The sequence below is a fragment of the Varanus komodoensis genome, unplaced genomic scaffold (genome assembly GCF_004798865.1).
Source record: "Varanus komodoensis strain SLA01 unplaced genomic scaffold, ASM479886v1 scaffold12, whole genome shotgun sequence".
Taxonomy (NCBI): Eukaryota; Metazoa; Chordata; class Lepidosauria; order Squamata; family Varanidae; genus Varanus; species Varanus komodoensis.
Window position 1 is genome coordinate 20,468,270 of NW_025335349.1, and position 15,008 is coordinate 20,483,277.

Sequence of the window (15,008 nt, forward strand, 5' to 3'; positions counted from 1 at the left end):
AGAAGATTCTGCTGTCTGAAGCCAATGCATTGACGAAGAGCATGATCCCAGACTCATTGTGGCAAAAGAAATTCTCTCTGATCTCAACATCACACTCTCAAATCCACCTGAATGTTCCTAGGATCATGGCCCATGAGTTCCTCATTTATTTCAATGGAAAGCACAATAAAAGCATCATTCATTCCCACTTGGCGTTTCTGCAGACAAAAAGTAATGTTTTTCAGATTCCAAACTGGACTTCTTCAAAATGTTTCACCACAAACTGTCTTGATTATTTCACTGTAAACTTTGTAACAATGTTACTGCTCACCAGTGTTTATGACAATGAATGTTGCTAATATGGCTGCACGTAAGATTTGATAATTGTCATTAAGTTATGACACTTAAATGTTTACAAATATTGCTGTGTCAAATATATTCAAATACATACACAGACATTTTAAAGCATTTACTGATGATATAGGAATACTAATAACTGCATGATGAAACGCACTCTCTTCAGTTTCTTTTTTTTCCAAAAGAAACTTTTGAGAGATTAAAGTTTTTGCAGATTTTCAGTTAATTAAGAATATAGGTCACTTTCAAAGAATGCCTCCATAAGGTGAACTACCTTCATACCTTAACAGCAAGAAGTAATTAGTCAATGTGACCTTAATGACTGGAAAACATAAAGCATTCCTAAGAGCTTCAGTGTGGCTAAAAACAAAATATGGCCTGCATGCTGAAATCTAATGAGCAGGCACTGTAAGAAGTACTTCTGCAAGGAAAGTTGAACAGCAATATGCAAATAATGTATTGTATACATAGGCTTCACATAGAGTGAGTGTACAGTGTATTAGGAGATAGATTGATTGAAGGCACAATTCTGTGCACGCGTATTCAGAACTGTTCAGAAATTAGCACTCATGAGTTAACACGCTTGACCCATGCTGCAAAAATGATACATCAAATGGGAAAGAATCTTCAGAGGAATATCGGTTATTGGGAGGTATTAAAATGGAATGAATGAATGAATAAATAATCGACCATTTATTCACACACCTCCAGAAAAATAATAGTTTACTTTATGGACAGAAAGTATGCATACATCTATTCCATAAATACTTGAAAAGCAACTGCATACCTTAAGCAATAAATGCATTTAAAATAAATACGAAAAATATTGGGGAAATGGATCTATTGGGGTTTCAGATCCCAGATTGTACTACTCTAGTGTACATCACTGCCAGAAAAATTTTTATTCCATAGATGAAAATATACCTGCTGAGGCCAAAATAGTATCCAAGATTATATCCCTAGCATAGAAGTGGAAGCTGAAAACTATTAGAAGTTGTCATGAACTGGTTTTAAGATGTACCTTCCAACAATCAGACACCATAAAAAGCAAGTTTATATTCTTCACTGCCAGTAATACTCTGAAGTAGCACAGTGGGTTATGAACAAAATCCCCCCTTAGATATAATACTAAACTTTATCATGCCAATTTAAGTTGTGGATATGGCGTTAGAGCTTACAGGATTTATATGAAGCTAAGCAGCTGCACAATAGCATATCACTGATGATGTATAAACTGTAATCTAAAGTTTAACTAACCTTACACCTTTTAAAAAAGAAAGAAAAGCCTCTATACTTTTTAAAGGGCAAAAATGAAGTGCTGCTTTGTTTGGATTAGCCATATTTGTAACAAACTTTCACTACAGTCTTAAAAAAAAAAAACCTTGCAAAATCTTGATATCATTTCCAGACGGTTTTCTCAGCATCACAATTTACAGGAAATAGTTGGTGTTCTCATGAAAGCTCTGCATTTACTTGCAGGAACAAGGAGACTTAAAAAAAACCCCTTTCTTCAAAGTTTGATTTTGCTAAGATTTCTAATATGTCACTCTGGTGAAATATTTGAAAGGGCTTTTTCGCCTAATAGATATGTTGTGAACAAGAGGGCAAGCGCTGCTCTCGGTTCAGACAGGACTACTGTAAACTTTTATTGTTGTTTTGTCCCCATAAGGAACTAACTTTCACCATTCACTTAAACATTATATTTGTATCCCTGGCTTGGGGTACCTACATAATCAATGTAACATTTTAGAAACCACAATCATCAAGAGAAAAGTAAACAAGTTAGTCATCTATGCATCAGAAGACTCTTTTTTTTTTTTAAAGGAAAGGAATTGAAAGTATAGGGATAGAATATCAGGCCTAATAAAGATTGTGCTGATGGTTTACAGAAAGCAGCAAAAAGTGTCTTCATTCCTATTATTGTAATTATTATTACTGGAACCTTGTACTAGCAGTAATGATGAGATGGGAACTCTACACATTCAGACAGTAAAATAGTAACCATCTATTCTAATGTTCCTGCTCAATTCCCTATTTGCACGTTTTCTTAATTGTATTTTCCCCAACTTAGTTCCAAAACTTCATGGAAACTGCCAAGATGATGAATGAAAAGCAGTTCCTTATGGAGTCTCCTCATAAGGCCTGTGGCTTTCTGTCATTCTTCGTTCAGTCAATGAAACTCAAAAGTTTGACATTTGTGGATGGGAAAATAATAGCAGCTTACTTTTAAATGTACTTACTGTCTTTCTTCTTTAAATATATATGTGCATACATTTTGAAAAATATGTGTGCACATGTATGATATTCTTTGATAAAAGTTCTAAAAAGTGAAATAAAATGAAAATACCAGATCATAAAAATAAATATTGAACCCACTAACTAAAAGCTACCAACACGTCAAGGCAAAATCCTTCCTATCAGCAGAGCACAAGCTCACTTTAGGAAGAGCTAGTGAGATCTAGCAAGTGTCCCATTATGATCAAAGGCAAAGATTGGAGAAGGTGAATGAGATGGGAGGTGGAGGAGACCTATGGGGTAGAAAGTGTCAAGACTATATAGCACCCCCCTCTCTATTTTTTAAACAGCCTCTTCCTGAAGCTTTTAATAACAGCCCATGTCACCCGCTTCCTCACTTTATTTATCACAAATTTCTATCAGCACCACTACAACCTTCTCTTCTTAAAAGTATTAGGAAGTTTCCACCTCTCCATTCATTCAGTTCTTTCAAGGGGATGCTGGGGGGAGCAAATCTGTCACTCAGACCCCAAGGGGAGGGGGGAAGGATGAATGGACACTAGACAAAGTAAAGTGCAGCAAACCTGGTAGACCTGACCAAGGGCTTCCTGGCCTTTAGTGGGGGGGTGGGAGTTAAAAGCTGTAATCCTCACCAATATGTCATCCTTTTGGAGGGGGTGGTAAAAGAGACCAGGAGAATTCTCTCTGTTCCCCTCCCTATCTATTAAAGACAAGCATCTTACAATGCCCATCGCTCTTTGCGTTCCCCCACTTGAGACATTTTGCCCCCCCCCTTGCAAAAGTTACACACAACATACAAAATGTCCACACACACATACACACACACTTACTACTTTTCATGATGATTTCTCTCTCCAGCTTGGATTTTTGTCTCGGTCCCCATTTAAAAAAAAAAGAAAGGTGGAGAGAGAAAAGGAGAGAGCGAGAGGGTGAAGAAAGGAAAAGAAACTTCTTCGGAGAACAACTCAAAATGTACAGATATCCAGAAGGTTTGCAAGTCTCTGGATGCAAGTTTTGTAAAATGTTGAAAAAAAATCAAACCCAACAGAAGAGAAAAAAAACTGGTCCCCCCTTCTTTCCTATATGGAAGGGAATTAAATCAAAGCTATGCAGATAGGAGAGGAGGCGAATCAGGAAAGACACCATCAGCTTTAGAAGTTCTTTTCTTGTTGGGGATAAGGCAGAGGGGCAAAGGGAAGCCTTCCCTTTTTGCTTCTCCTCGGCTGCTGAACTTGACCCCTGCTGACTCCACGAACAGGGCTACTGCAAGTTTTCAAGTTGCCCCATTGCTCAGGCATCCACACATGGTTTTGCCCCACAAAATCCAGACCAGAGGGGGGAGGAGGAGGAGGAGTGAGGATTAAAAATAAATTTAAAAAAATAAAAACAGTACCAAAAAATCACTATGAAATCTGAGCTCTTACTTCTCCTTTTACACTCTTTTAAAAACACACAGAGAAAGCTCTCCCCAAATCAGCCTTAATGTTCTCTCTCTCCTCTCTCTCTCTTTCACACACACACACACACACACACACACTTCCCTGGGCACGCACATCCCCAGACACACACGCGCAATATACATTTGGAAAATACATAAACCCACAATCAACACAAGTCACATACGCAGTGATTATCAGAAGCAGGAAAGGAATCGCTCACCCCTTCTATCTCCACCTACCCCCCTACCCCCCCCCCCCCGATCCCATATCTAAACACACCACCCGGTCCCTGATCTTGTAATTTCCCCATTACAACACCCCCTCCTTGAATCTCTCCCCACTAGCAGCACCCCGGCTTACCTGTTGATTAATCAGCGATAATAATAATAATCGCAGCGGCTTGAAAGATGGTGGAACTGTCGCTTGAGCCATGAACCGTCTTTCTGTTGTTTGCAACAGAGTTGATCTTGGATTATTTTGGAAGAGGTGGAAAGGGGGGGCAGGGAAGGAAGGAGGAGGAAAAGCGAAGGAAGGAGGAGGGAGGAAGAGAGAGAGGGAGAGGGGGAGAGAGAGAGAGAGAGAGAGAGAGAGAGAGAGAGAGAGAGAGAGAAGGAGGAGGAGGTTAAAGGAAACAGCAGAAGAAGAAGCGGGGAAAAGATCTGCCTTTACAACTCCCCCCCCCCTTCTCGTCCCCTCTGCTGATGGGGAGCGAGCGAGAGAGAAAGGGGGAAGCGTAAAAGACGTGGATGTGCCTGGTTATGTTTATAAAAGGAGCGAGGGGGAGAGGGAGGGAGCAAGCGAGAGAGAGAGAGCGAGCGAGCCTGGCTTCTAGTGAAACAAACAAGCCCCAAAAAAGGAGGAGAGCCGCGCAGGCTTGGGAGATTGCAAGCAGATCAGCTCTTTATCAGAAATGTTATCGCTTGTCAGGACCTCAGTCTCCGCGCATTACGTCAGTTTCAAGACACCAACACTATTAATATCAAAGGGAGCCTTAGCAAGAGAAAAGCGCCACCCCAGACGGGGAGCCCTTAAAGAGACAGTGCAGGCGTCCCCGGTTGCCGCTGCCGGCCTTAGCCCGGCCTCCTTCGGCGGCGGCAGCTCCTCCTCCTTCCCCATCATCTCTCGCTTGGTCAATTCGCAGCAGCAGCAGCGGCCGCCGCCGCCAGCCAGCCAGCCAGCCAGCCAGCGGGCAAGCGGCAGCCCCGCGAGGCGAAGGCGCTTGCGGGGAATCAAAGCGTTCACACGTCTTTGCCCTGACATCGGGGAGGGCGGAGCGGCCGAGGGCTGGGGTGTGCGGAAGGAACAGTGCTCACCAAGCTCGGAGCAGGCCTTCCCTTGGAGTTCCCACCAGCAGCGACCCCCATTACCCCCTTTCCGTTTTGCAGAGAAGCGAGGACTTTCTGGCCCGAGAAGCTAATTAGGATTTGAAAGGCACCATGCAGGAAGTTTTATGAAAGGGAGGCTAGGCGCGCATGAGGCTGGCTTTCACTGAGTCGGAGCACCGGTCCCTCTGGGGCAGCGATGTCTGTGCTGACTGGCAGCTGCTCGCCACGGGTTCAGACGGGATCCTTTTCCCAGCCCTACTTGGACCGGCCGGGCATTGCACCTAGGACTTTCCGCGTACCCAGCCCTGCCAAACGCTGGCCCCGCCTTTAAGCATGCCGGGTTTGCATAATTAACCGCACAATCCTCTGTATATCTATTCAGAAATCAAGTCTCACTGGGACAGAGCCGAACCTCACAAATGCTAAATAGTGCATTGGGATGGTAGCTTCTAACCACCAGAGCTTATATCCTTTCCAGCTGTACACGCGCGCAGGCGCGTGCACAGAATAATAGGGATTCTCAAATGCTCCCGGGCTGGGTGATGAAAACTGGGTTTGCAATGCCCCCCCCCCAAAAAAAAAATTCAAGGAGAAACAGAAAGAAGAGAAAAGCCAACGTGTGGGTTATGACTGGAAATCCTTGGTCTGTGAAAAAGAAATTCCAGGTCATTTTTGAATGAAACACTAAGTAAGAACTGCATGAAGGGCAGTGCTGGAGATGGAATCCCTCGAGGTTTTATGATAGATATGCATACTCCACGTTACATACTGTTCACTGTTCTTTCAGAAAAGTGCGAGATGACAGACATTGGCACAAGTGGATCTATTCAACCTCTTCTTAAAGTTTCTCTGAATCTTTGTATGTTCAAACAGAATCTTTTTAATTAGCAAAAATCCTATACCCTTTATCAAAAATTATCCAAAGTTTGTGAAGTATTTGCTTTAAGTATCTGCAGAGATGCTCTCTGTGGAAGAATTTTCAATGCAAAATACATTAGCTGTTAATGTATATGCAGAGAGAGGTATTCAGGGTATCTGGAGAACTTTTCTTTTTTCTATAGCTAGGGAACTTGATTTGGTATGTTTTCCCCTTAAAGTATCTTTAAACTGACTTTGAACTTCAAGCAGTCATTATCTGGTTCTTTCTTGCTTCTGCTAAGAGCTTATCCAACCAAGAAGCATGAAAAGCTAATTATTAGCTCGATGTAAGGTCATTTCTCCCAAAATATGTCTCACTCCATTCACAATATTTTTCCTTAATGTGTAATTTTTGAAGGGGGAAAATTCTGCTATGAAACCAAAATATTACAACTTAGTAAACAAAGCAAAAGTTAATTCACCATACACTAAGGAACGTTTTGCTAGATTCAGTCTTTATTTTCTGTTAATATACTGGAAGAATTGTAAACTGACTCAATTCATATTCCTCCATCATTCATTCCCTGCACATGCTTAAGTTCTTTTGGAGGGTTTTCCTGATAAGTACTTCATAAATACAAATGCAATAATTCAGATGCAGGCACTGAACTTGGAAGTAAAATATAGCCGCTTTATCAGACATATACCATGCTGCTTTAAAGGGGGAGAAAAGAACTTTTAATAACAGAATGTGGCAGACTGATTATATATTCCATTACTAGAAATTCATTTGAAAAAGCAAAGAAAAGTAATACCCGCGTCTATGGTAGAATTTAAAGTCTGTAACTAAGAACTATTTGCATTTTTAATGGCAGAATAATTTACTGTAGTACATAGCTAAAATGGGAAGCAAAATCTCTGCATTTTACTCTATTAGGCTGTATATCCAGTAGTAAAGAAATTTTAGACAACAACAATGGATAGAATAATTTACACACACACACACACACACACAAACCCTGGGTCTCATTTTCAACCAAGGAGGTTTTAGAACATTTTGGAATCCTTAGTTTAAACTAAACAGAGGCTCGTCTCTAGGTAACTTATATCCCAATGTGCTATTCAGTTAATCTGATAACTAACGTTTCATTGGCCTCAGTGGAATAAATTCAGGTGAAATGGATGTCTTTTGGCTTAACTGGATCATGGATTCAGTTCTGAGATAGCCCCTTCTTCTGAAAATACCCTAGCAGGACTTTCAACAAGCACTGAATATGGAAAGCAACAAGAAAGGTGATTCTTTTTACAAGCCCTGGCTGTAGTTAAGTCACCATTTACAAAGATGGAATCAATTCTGTTTTGTAAAGATTGAATAGTATCACCAAAAGGATCTGGAAAAGGAATGGTAGCCAGTATTCCTCAGAAATTCCTCATACTCCCCAAACCTTAAGATGTTACTCACTTTAAATTATAATATACTGTGACTAATGACTAGGTACCAATACATCTTAGGATGAATGTAAACTTTCTGAAATTACACACATATCTTTTCCAACTCTGCCATTCCCAGAACAATATGCCACTTCTTGTCAATGCACAATAATTTATGTACCTAGTTTACAACAGGAAATTGTAAAAGTATTTGTTTCCATGGTTCAGTTCTTCAAAGGTAAGGCAAGAGTACCTTTAAAATACAATAGAGAAATTCTAGGAAAATTATATTATTTAAGAAAATGTCTCTAAAATAGTTTGCCTGACACAGGCAGTCATTTCAGTTGATGTAAACAAAAATAACAGAGATGTTAACAGAGATGGATTAAGTTAGCTGTAAAAGATGCACAAAGATATTAATAAAAACACAACCAAATAGAAATGCAGTAAAGGGTTTTATTTGCAAAATAATTTACAGAAATATTTTTAACATATGTTTAAGACTTGTGCCAGTCAGAAGCATGTGCCAAATATGTTGAGACATAGAGTGCCTCATTGTGTCCCTTTTCATTCTAAAATAATTATTTCCAACTCTTTCAAAAGCTCATGTAATAATTGCATGACTGTAACCTTTACTATACAGTAACATACAGCATTTGTTTTCCTTCAAATGCCTGTCAATTTACTTTTGAGACTCTCAACATTTACATGGTATAAATTGCAATAGGAGAGATATTGGAGGAGATTGCCAAGCACATCTATCATATTTTATGTTAACACTAAAATGTTCTTTGAAAGTGGGTTAACTACAAAGTAAGGCAGTTTTTGTCACAGGAAGGCATGAGTGACTGATAGAGAATATAAACATAAATCAGTTTAATCAACTGAAGATACATTTTTTCCCTTCCACAGCAAAAACAAACAAAACATGAAAAGTTTATACAGAAGTGCAGTCTCACCAAAGTCAGGCAGTTTTAGTCACATTGATTTCATTTCGAGAGACTTTTGCATGTGCTTATCGCCTTTCCCATTGAAATCAGTGAGATCCATCCATTTCTTAACTTATATTCTCCACTGAGGCCGGTGACAGTTACATCTTGAAAGAAAACAGTACAGAGCCTTTGTTTATCAAGATGAAATAACATGGCATTTATGCCTTTATTGTTTAATGCTGAGGTGGAGGGTTTTTTCTCTCTCTCATCTTCTTGTAGTTTATTCAACATAGATACAGAGGAGGATTAGTAGTTAAGCGCAGGCATACGTGTTTTACAATTTCAACCTTTTAGTGCATAACTTCCTTACTTAAACTACTAGAGCCTATAATCACAATGATTTTACCTGATGGAACATGTTTTTCAGAAATATAATCCAACTGTTTATCCTAACATGTCATAAATTGCAATTCCACCAAAAAACCTGAAAGACTGACATCCATCACTCTTAAAACATGTCTTACATTTACAGACAAATCACCAACAAAGGATTTCTGCATTATTATTACCCAAGTTAGGAAGATACAAGTTCTGAGGGTGCCTTTGCCCAACATACAATTGCCCTGGAGGCCATTTTGAGGTCAAGTGTATTCATTACCACATGACAGGCAAACAGTTGACTGTTGGGTGGCAGACAAAAAAAAATAAATCCTGGAACCTCTCCAAGAACAGTTTTATCTGTGTGAAAGTTCTGTAAAAGCCATTTTCTTTTATTGTCTTCCTTAATGAGGATTTATGAGGAGCATTTCCTTAAGTGTCTCAGGTGTTACACTACACTGGCATTCTTGGGAATCTCATCAAGATGGCGTGCAATTGGACCACGGATTGTACTGCAAACCTGTTGGCACATAGATTTCCAAGGACTCATTCCATTTTGGTCCTGAAAGGTGTCCCTTTTCACTGAATTGACTCTATCTGAATAAATAGAAGAGCAGTTTCATGGTCACAACAATACTGAGATGGAAAACACCTTCATCTGACTGCCATGAAATTGATGGAGGCACTGGAATCCTCTCTGGAAGACTGGGTGGACAACCGGCCTTGGTCACAAATGCTCATTATTAACATTTCGATTTCTTAAACATTCTTAAACATTTTCTATTCCAGTGTTAGGAGTTGTGTGTTGAACTCTAATTAGCAGAGCTGGATCATAATGCAGTGGCCTTTAATTGAAAAATAAGTCTCCAGAGTTTGTGTAGTTTTCAAATACAAGGGAAATGAGTGTTGTAATTTTGAAAACCAAATGGCTTCATTGGGCAAAAGGCAATTTATCTGCTCTCAATAGGTCTTTCCCACTTTGTCCTGTTGCTTTTATTCATGCACTTCTCAGACCATATAGATGATTTTCCAACAGTTTTCAAGCTCAGTTTTAAATAGAGTGTGGTAAAATTGTTACAGGGGCCCCCTCAGTAGTCTTCTTCAGGCTTTCCATAAGTACATGCTGAATCAGACCAAAAGCCTTTCTAGTCCATCATTCTATACACATAGGAGCAAACAGGAACTTGCAGGAAGCTCACAAAGAGAACTTGAGTGCAATGGCATCCTCTCAGTTGTGTTTCTGGCAAAGGCCATATCCCCCCGCTGCTAGGCATGATATAGACATCATGACCAGGAACTATTGATAGCATTATCCTCCATAAGACCTCATACTCCATTAGGTATCTATTAAACCTACCCTGTTAGCATAAAATCAAATGTGATGTTTGGCCTGTATGCTGTACAGATGCTTTTATAATTACTTCCATGCATCAAGTATGACAATGGTACTTAGGCCGTATTAGTGGACATTTCCCAGCTTCAGAATGCTACTGCAAGATCACAGAGATGCACAATGACCTGGACTGTTTCCCACAGGGTGGCTTGTTTGTGAGTGACAGGCTACCCTGACAACCCAGGACAACTTAACCCCAATAGGAATATCAAGAAACAGCAAGCTCCTACCAAGCAAGCCTCTTGGCAGGAGCAGCCAAAACTTCTTGACATACTTACCCAGGTTAGCACCAGTGACAGCCACCCCACAAGTACCCAAGTGGTACTTAGGGATGGCTATCAATGGTTCAGTGTCTCCTGCTACTATTATGAGCCTGTTTGGGCTCACCACAGCTTTATTTTTTCTTTCCCTGGTTTTTTCTTAGAGTTGCAAATAGCAGTCTCCAAACTGACAGCCAGTGACAGGCCAAGTGGTACACTGGTGGGACATCCACTGATTCACCATCTTTTTTCTTTTAGTTTTTTTGGGCAAATATAGAAATACATTTTTAAAACTCTAGTTAGACTTGTGCTGGGTACACATTTGTACACAGCTTTGCCTGAGCAATGCCTTGAGATAGTGCCTGTACTGTGAATCCATGTAAATGCTTATCCATACAAAAAGTTGTGATGTCTCGGGCAAGAGCAGAAGTCTGTAAACACAGTTTCTTGAAGGCTAGGTCTGCTGTCAGCTCTTTGGACAATTAAATGGGACCTCCACATTCTGAAGCAGCAGACTGCTGAACATAGAGCAGGAGGGGCTGATGCCTTCATGTCCTGCTTGTGGGCATCGCAGAAGCATCAGATTGCCCCCTGTTGGAAGCAGGATGTTGATCAAGATGGTGTGAACTGGTAGGGCTCCTATATCGGTACCAATTTGCATGTGTGAAACCGCTATCACAGATCTAATGTAACATTCAGATCATCCAGTATCCTCTCAAACACAATATTTTTTCCTGAAAGTCAGATCTGCACATGCATCTACCGGGTATCAAGTGCTTTGCAAGCAAATAATGCAAAAACTGTATAATACAGAAATCATTGTCAGAGCATTTTAGCCTGATACGCAATGTAAATATGCTATTCTAAATCCTAAGCCTGAATATTTTTGTAGACATAGTATGAAAAATATGTAGTGTGTGTTGATATTGGGGACTTTACTCAATAAATTAAATTTAGACTGAATACCGAGGATTGTCATAAACCTAAGTGTTTATGTTGATGAGACATGTTAATTTTACATTCAGTGTATATTTAGTGTAGTGGATTAGATTCTTAGACTAGGCTAGCGAGGTCTGGGTTCAGTTCCCCACTGAACCATGAAGCTCATTAGATGACCTTCAGCCAGTCCCTTTCTCCAAACTGTTTTCATATGGTTACCATGTAGGCAAAATGGGAAGATTCCATATGTACCATCCTCTTCTCTTTGTAGATTGTGTTTTATACACACACACACACACAATATGATCAGATCCATCTCTACTGAGCAATAATCTTCCCTGAACTCAGGGGTGCATCAGATTGCCACATATATCTCCAAATCTCATTCTACAGAAACCAAAATAGTCTCTTGACTTTGGTGCTATTGACCAAATAGCAAACATCCTTGAACCTCTTAACCTTTCAGTCAAATGCTACATCATCCCCAACATTCAAAGCCAAAGTCAAGGCAAAGGCAAAACTGATATTTACCATGACTAGTTTTATGGAAGGACCCCTCTGACAAAGGAATAGAGCATAATGCATCAGAACTGGATCTTCCATTACCACAATCAACACTCCCTTCCTTCTGTTTTGGCAGTAGGACACTAGCTGGAGCCTGAGGACTCCCATTCGTGATATCTCATTGATGAAATAGGTAATGTTACAGAAGGATCTTAAAGAACAGGGGTGATCCCAGTTCAACATATATATTCTAAGTGACCAGTTCTGGAACACTAAAGCAGTGTAAAAATCATTTGAACATTTTAACAAATTAGACTGCAATACCTGATGGAGCACCAATCCTGGCATGAACATATCCATATACTACTGCTCACCATAAGAAGGTCTCGTCCAGGTGCCTCTTCTGATGGTGTCAGTGGAAGTCTCTTTGATTCTGGAAAGATCTCTTCATTGATGCCTTCCTGGCACTGACGACATTACCTTTTGGGCACCCGTTCAAGTCCTTATGTTATTCCCAGACATTTGATGGCATATGATAAGGCTCTCAATCAGGCCCTAGAACTTTTTAACACTTTTTTTAAAAGGGGTGTTTATGTTTACATATGTATATCATATTCTTTATATGTTTTCAAATAAACAGTTCTCCATTCAATATTGTGCTCTTAAGGCAGGGGTCCTCAAACTATTTGAAGAGGGGGCCAATTGAAAGGCTGCAGTGACCGTCACAGGCTGGTGAGAGGGGGGTGCCTGGGGGCGCGGGCTGGTGAGGTGCCGCTGGGCGCGCGCAAGGCGCCATTGGGTGCATGTGGCAGTGGCTCGCTCGCTTGCTCGCTCAGCGATCTCCCAGTGATTCCAAAACCATCTCCGAGCAAGCAAGTCACCACCTCCCCGTGCACGCTGCGAGACAGCGGGAGGCAGGCGGCAGCTTGCTCGCTCGGAGACCATCTCCCTGCGCAGCGTGGGCCAGATATATAATAATAATAATAATAATAATAATAATAATAATAATAATAATAATAATGGCCATGGCGGGCCTGATCCATCCTGTGGGCCGTAGTTTGAGGAACCATGTCTTAAGGGGTTTTTTTAATTGTCGCAAACTGCTCAGGCAGTTTTTGCTATTGGGTGGCATAGAAATGAAATGCAATGAAATAGGTTAGGTACATTACTAAATGTCCCCATTTTGTTTTTAATAGGTTCAGTAGGGAAGGTTTGAAAAACAAAAGAAGATTCACAAACACCCCTCTCCACCTATAGGAGATGCACTGCCATGATTAACAGCTGTAGTAACTACTCCTGAAAAAATAAACCCACATAATGTTGCTTCTTCTTAGGCTATACTCATATCTTTAAGTAAATGGAATCACTTCATAGCACATCCTGTTCATATTTTTTTCCTACAAATGGAAACCTACTCCAAAATTGCAAGGAAGATTAAATCAATACAACCTATTTCCTACTTTGCTTAAGGTCCAGTGATGTATTCAGTTATACATGGACAAATTTTACCACTTTCTAGTACAAATAATGTCCTTGTAAAGACTGATGCCTTGCTAAAAGTATATTGCACAGGTTCTAACAGTACAAGATGAATAACGTAGTTATGGTGATGATCTGCTCTGGTAAGGCCAAACTTCACAATCTCGTTTTAAATTTAAAAACGAGAATTATGTCTGGTTAATAGGAAGAACATTTGGACATTTTGTTTTAAATTGTTTAAAATGAAGTGGGTGGCCAACTCTCTTTCTCTCTCTCTGGAAGTCTCCTGTGTTTTCATACCTGCTTAATTTCTAGAAAATGAACATGAGAAATTGAGGAAAACTTCAGAACTGAATCTCTGTATGTCAGGTGCCTGTTAATTACAAAGACACAGTAACAAGAAAAACGAAAAGAAAAAGTTGGCAACACTAGATGGTGCAAAATCCTCCCATTTTCTAAAAGAAATATCTCAGTTAATTTTTGCATTCTGTACACTTCTATAGGCACAATATCACTTTCCTTCTCTTCCTATTAATTTATATGGAATAAACATCAGTCTCTGTTTCTAAACTTCCAGACACTACTACAAATCAACATCACTTATCCTATAAATCTACATCAAAAGGATGACCAAAAAGAAAAAAAAAATCCTCTCTTACAAGAGCGTTCTCAACCACATGTTTTACTAGAATGACTCTTGAATAAATGGTTTCAGGACTGTGGTTTGTCTATGCTATCCACAAACTATTAAGGCTAATTGAAGTAGGTAGGCTTAAGCTGGCTGTGACCTACTGGCTTAATGACAGGTACAGTGCCTAAAAAGGATTGTGAGTCACAGTCTTAGGTATAAGAGTTGAGAAGCTAAAGAAGCACATCGTCTTTTCAAGCTAATTCTCACTTGGGCTCATCAGTGTAGTCAGTTGCTAAAATTCTATACCAGACAAACAGAAGTAGCAATTCCAATATTTTTAAAAGGGTCAACTTGGAAACCTGCTTGGCTAATAAGCCATTTGTTTGACTTCTGCCAGACAATACTGGGGATTTACATAATGTATTTTGAATGTGTCATTGAATATGTTATTTCATCAGGCTTTGGCACAAGGCAGAAATGGGTAGGAGGGTGTTTCATCAATAAGAATTAGCCACCTAGTGAGTTCATGTTTATTTGGGCCTTTTCATGAACTGTTACTGACATTTTAAGGCATAATCCTATAGGGATGCCCCGAACTCTTCAGACCCAGAGTATTATGGGCATCCTATGCAAGGCAAGTGGACAGTAGAGACAAGATCACCTCTGCACATTGCAAAACTGCTAAATAGCCATTTAGTCTGCTTAACTGTGGCATGCCAGAGGGGGAGCAGCTGAGACGCTACCTGGATATGCCATTTCTTGGCAGCACTGGTTTCTTCCCCTTTGCTTTCCCTGGAATTCCCAGCAACCCCGTTTTCCAAGGTCACTTTGTCACCTTGAAGAAGCA

The 15,008-nt window shown here is 40.1% G+C and overlaps 1 protein-coding gene across 2 annotated transcripts in view; it reads right to left on the reverse strand.

Annotated features, from left to right (window-relative positions):
* Nucleotides 1–4,514, reverse strand: part of TRPS1 (transcriptional repressor GATA binding 1) — a 271,467-nt gene extending 266,953 nt beyond the window's left edge. The window contains exon 1 of one of the 2 annotated variants that reach the window (XM_044421802.1): nucleotides 4,392–4,514. The gene's annotated coding sequence lies outside the window, so the exon portion shown is untranslated. The remainder of the gene's footprint in view (nucleotides 1–4,391) is intronic. The other variant, XM_044421804.1, reaches the window with a different exon arrangement.
* Between the last annotated feature and the right edge of the window lie 10,494 nt (nucleotides 4,515–15,008).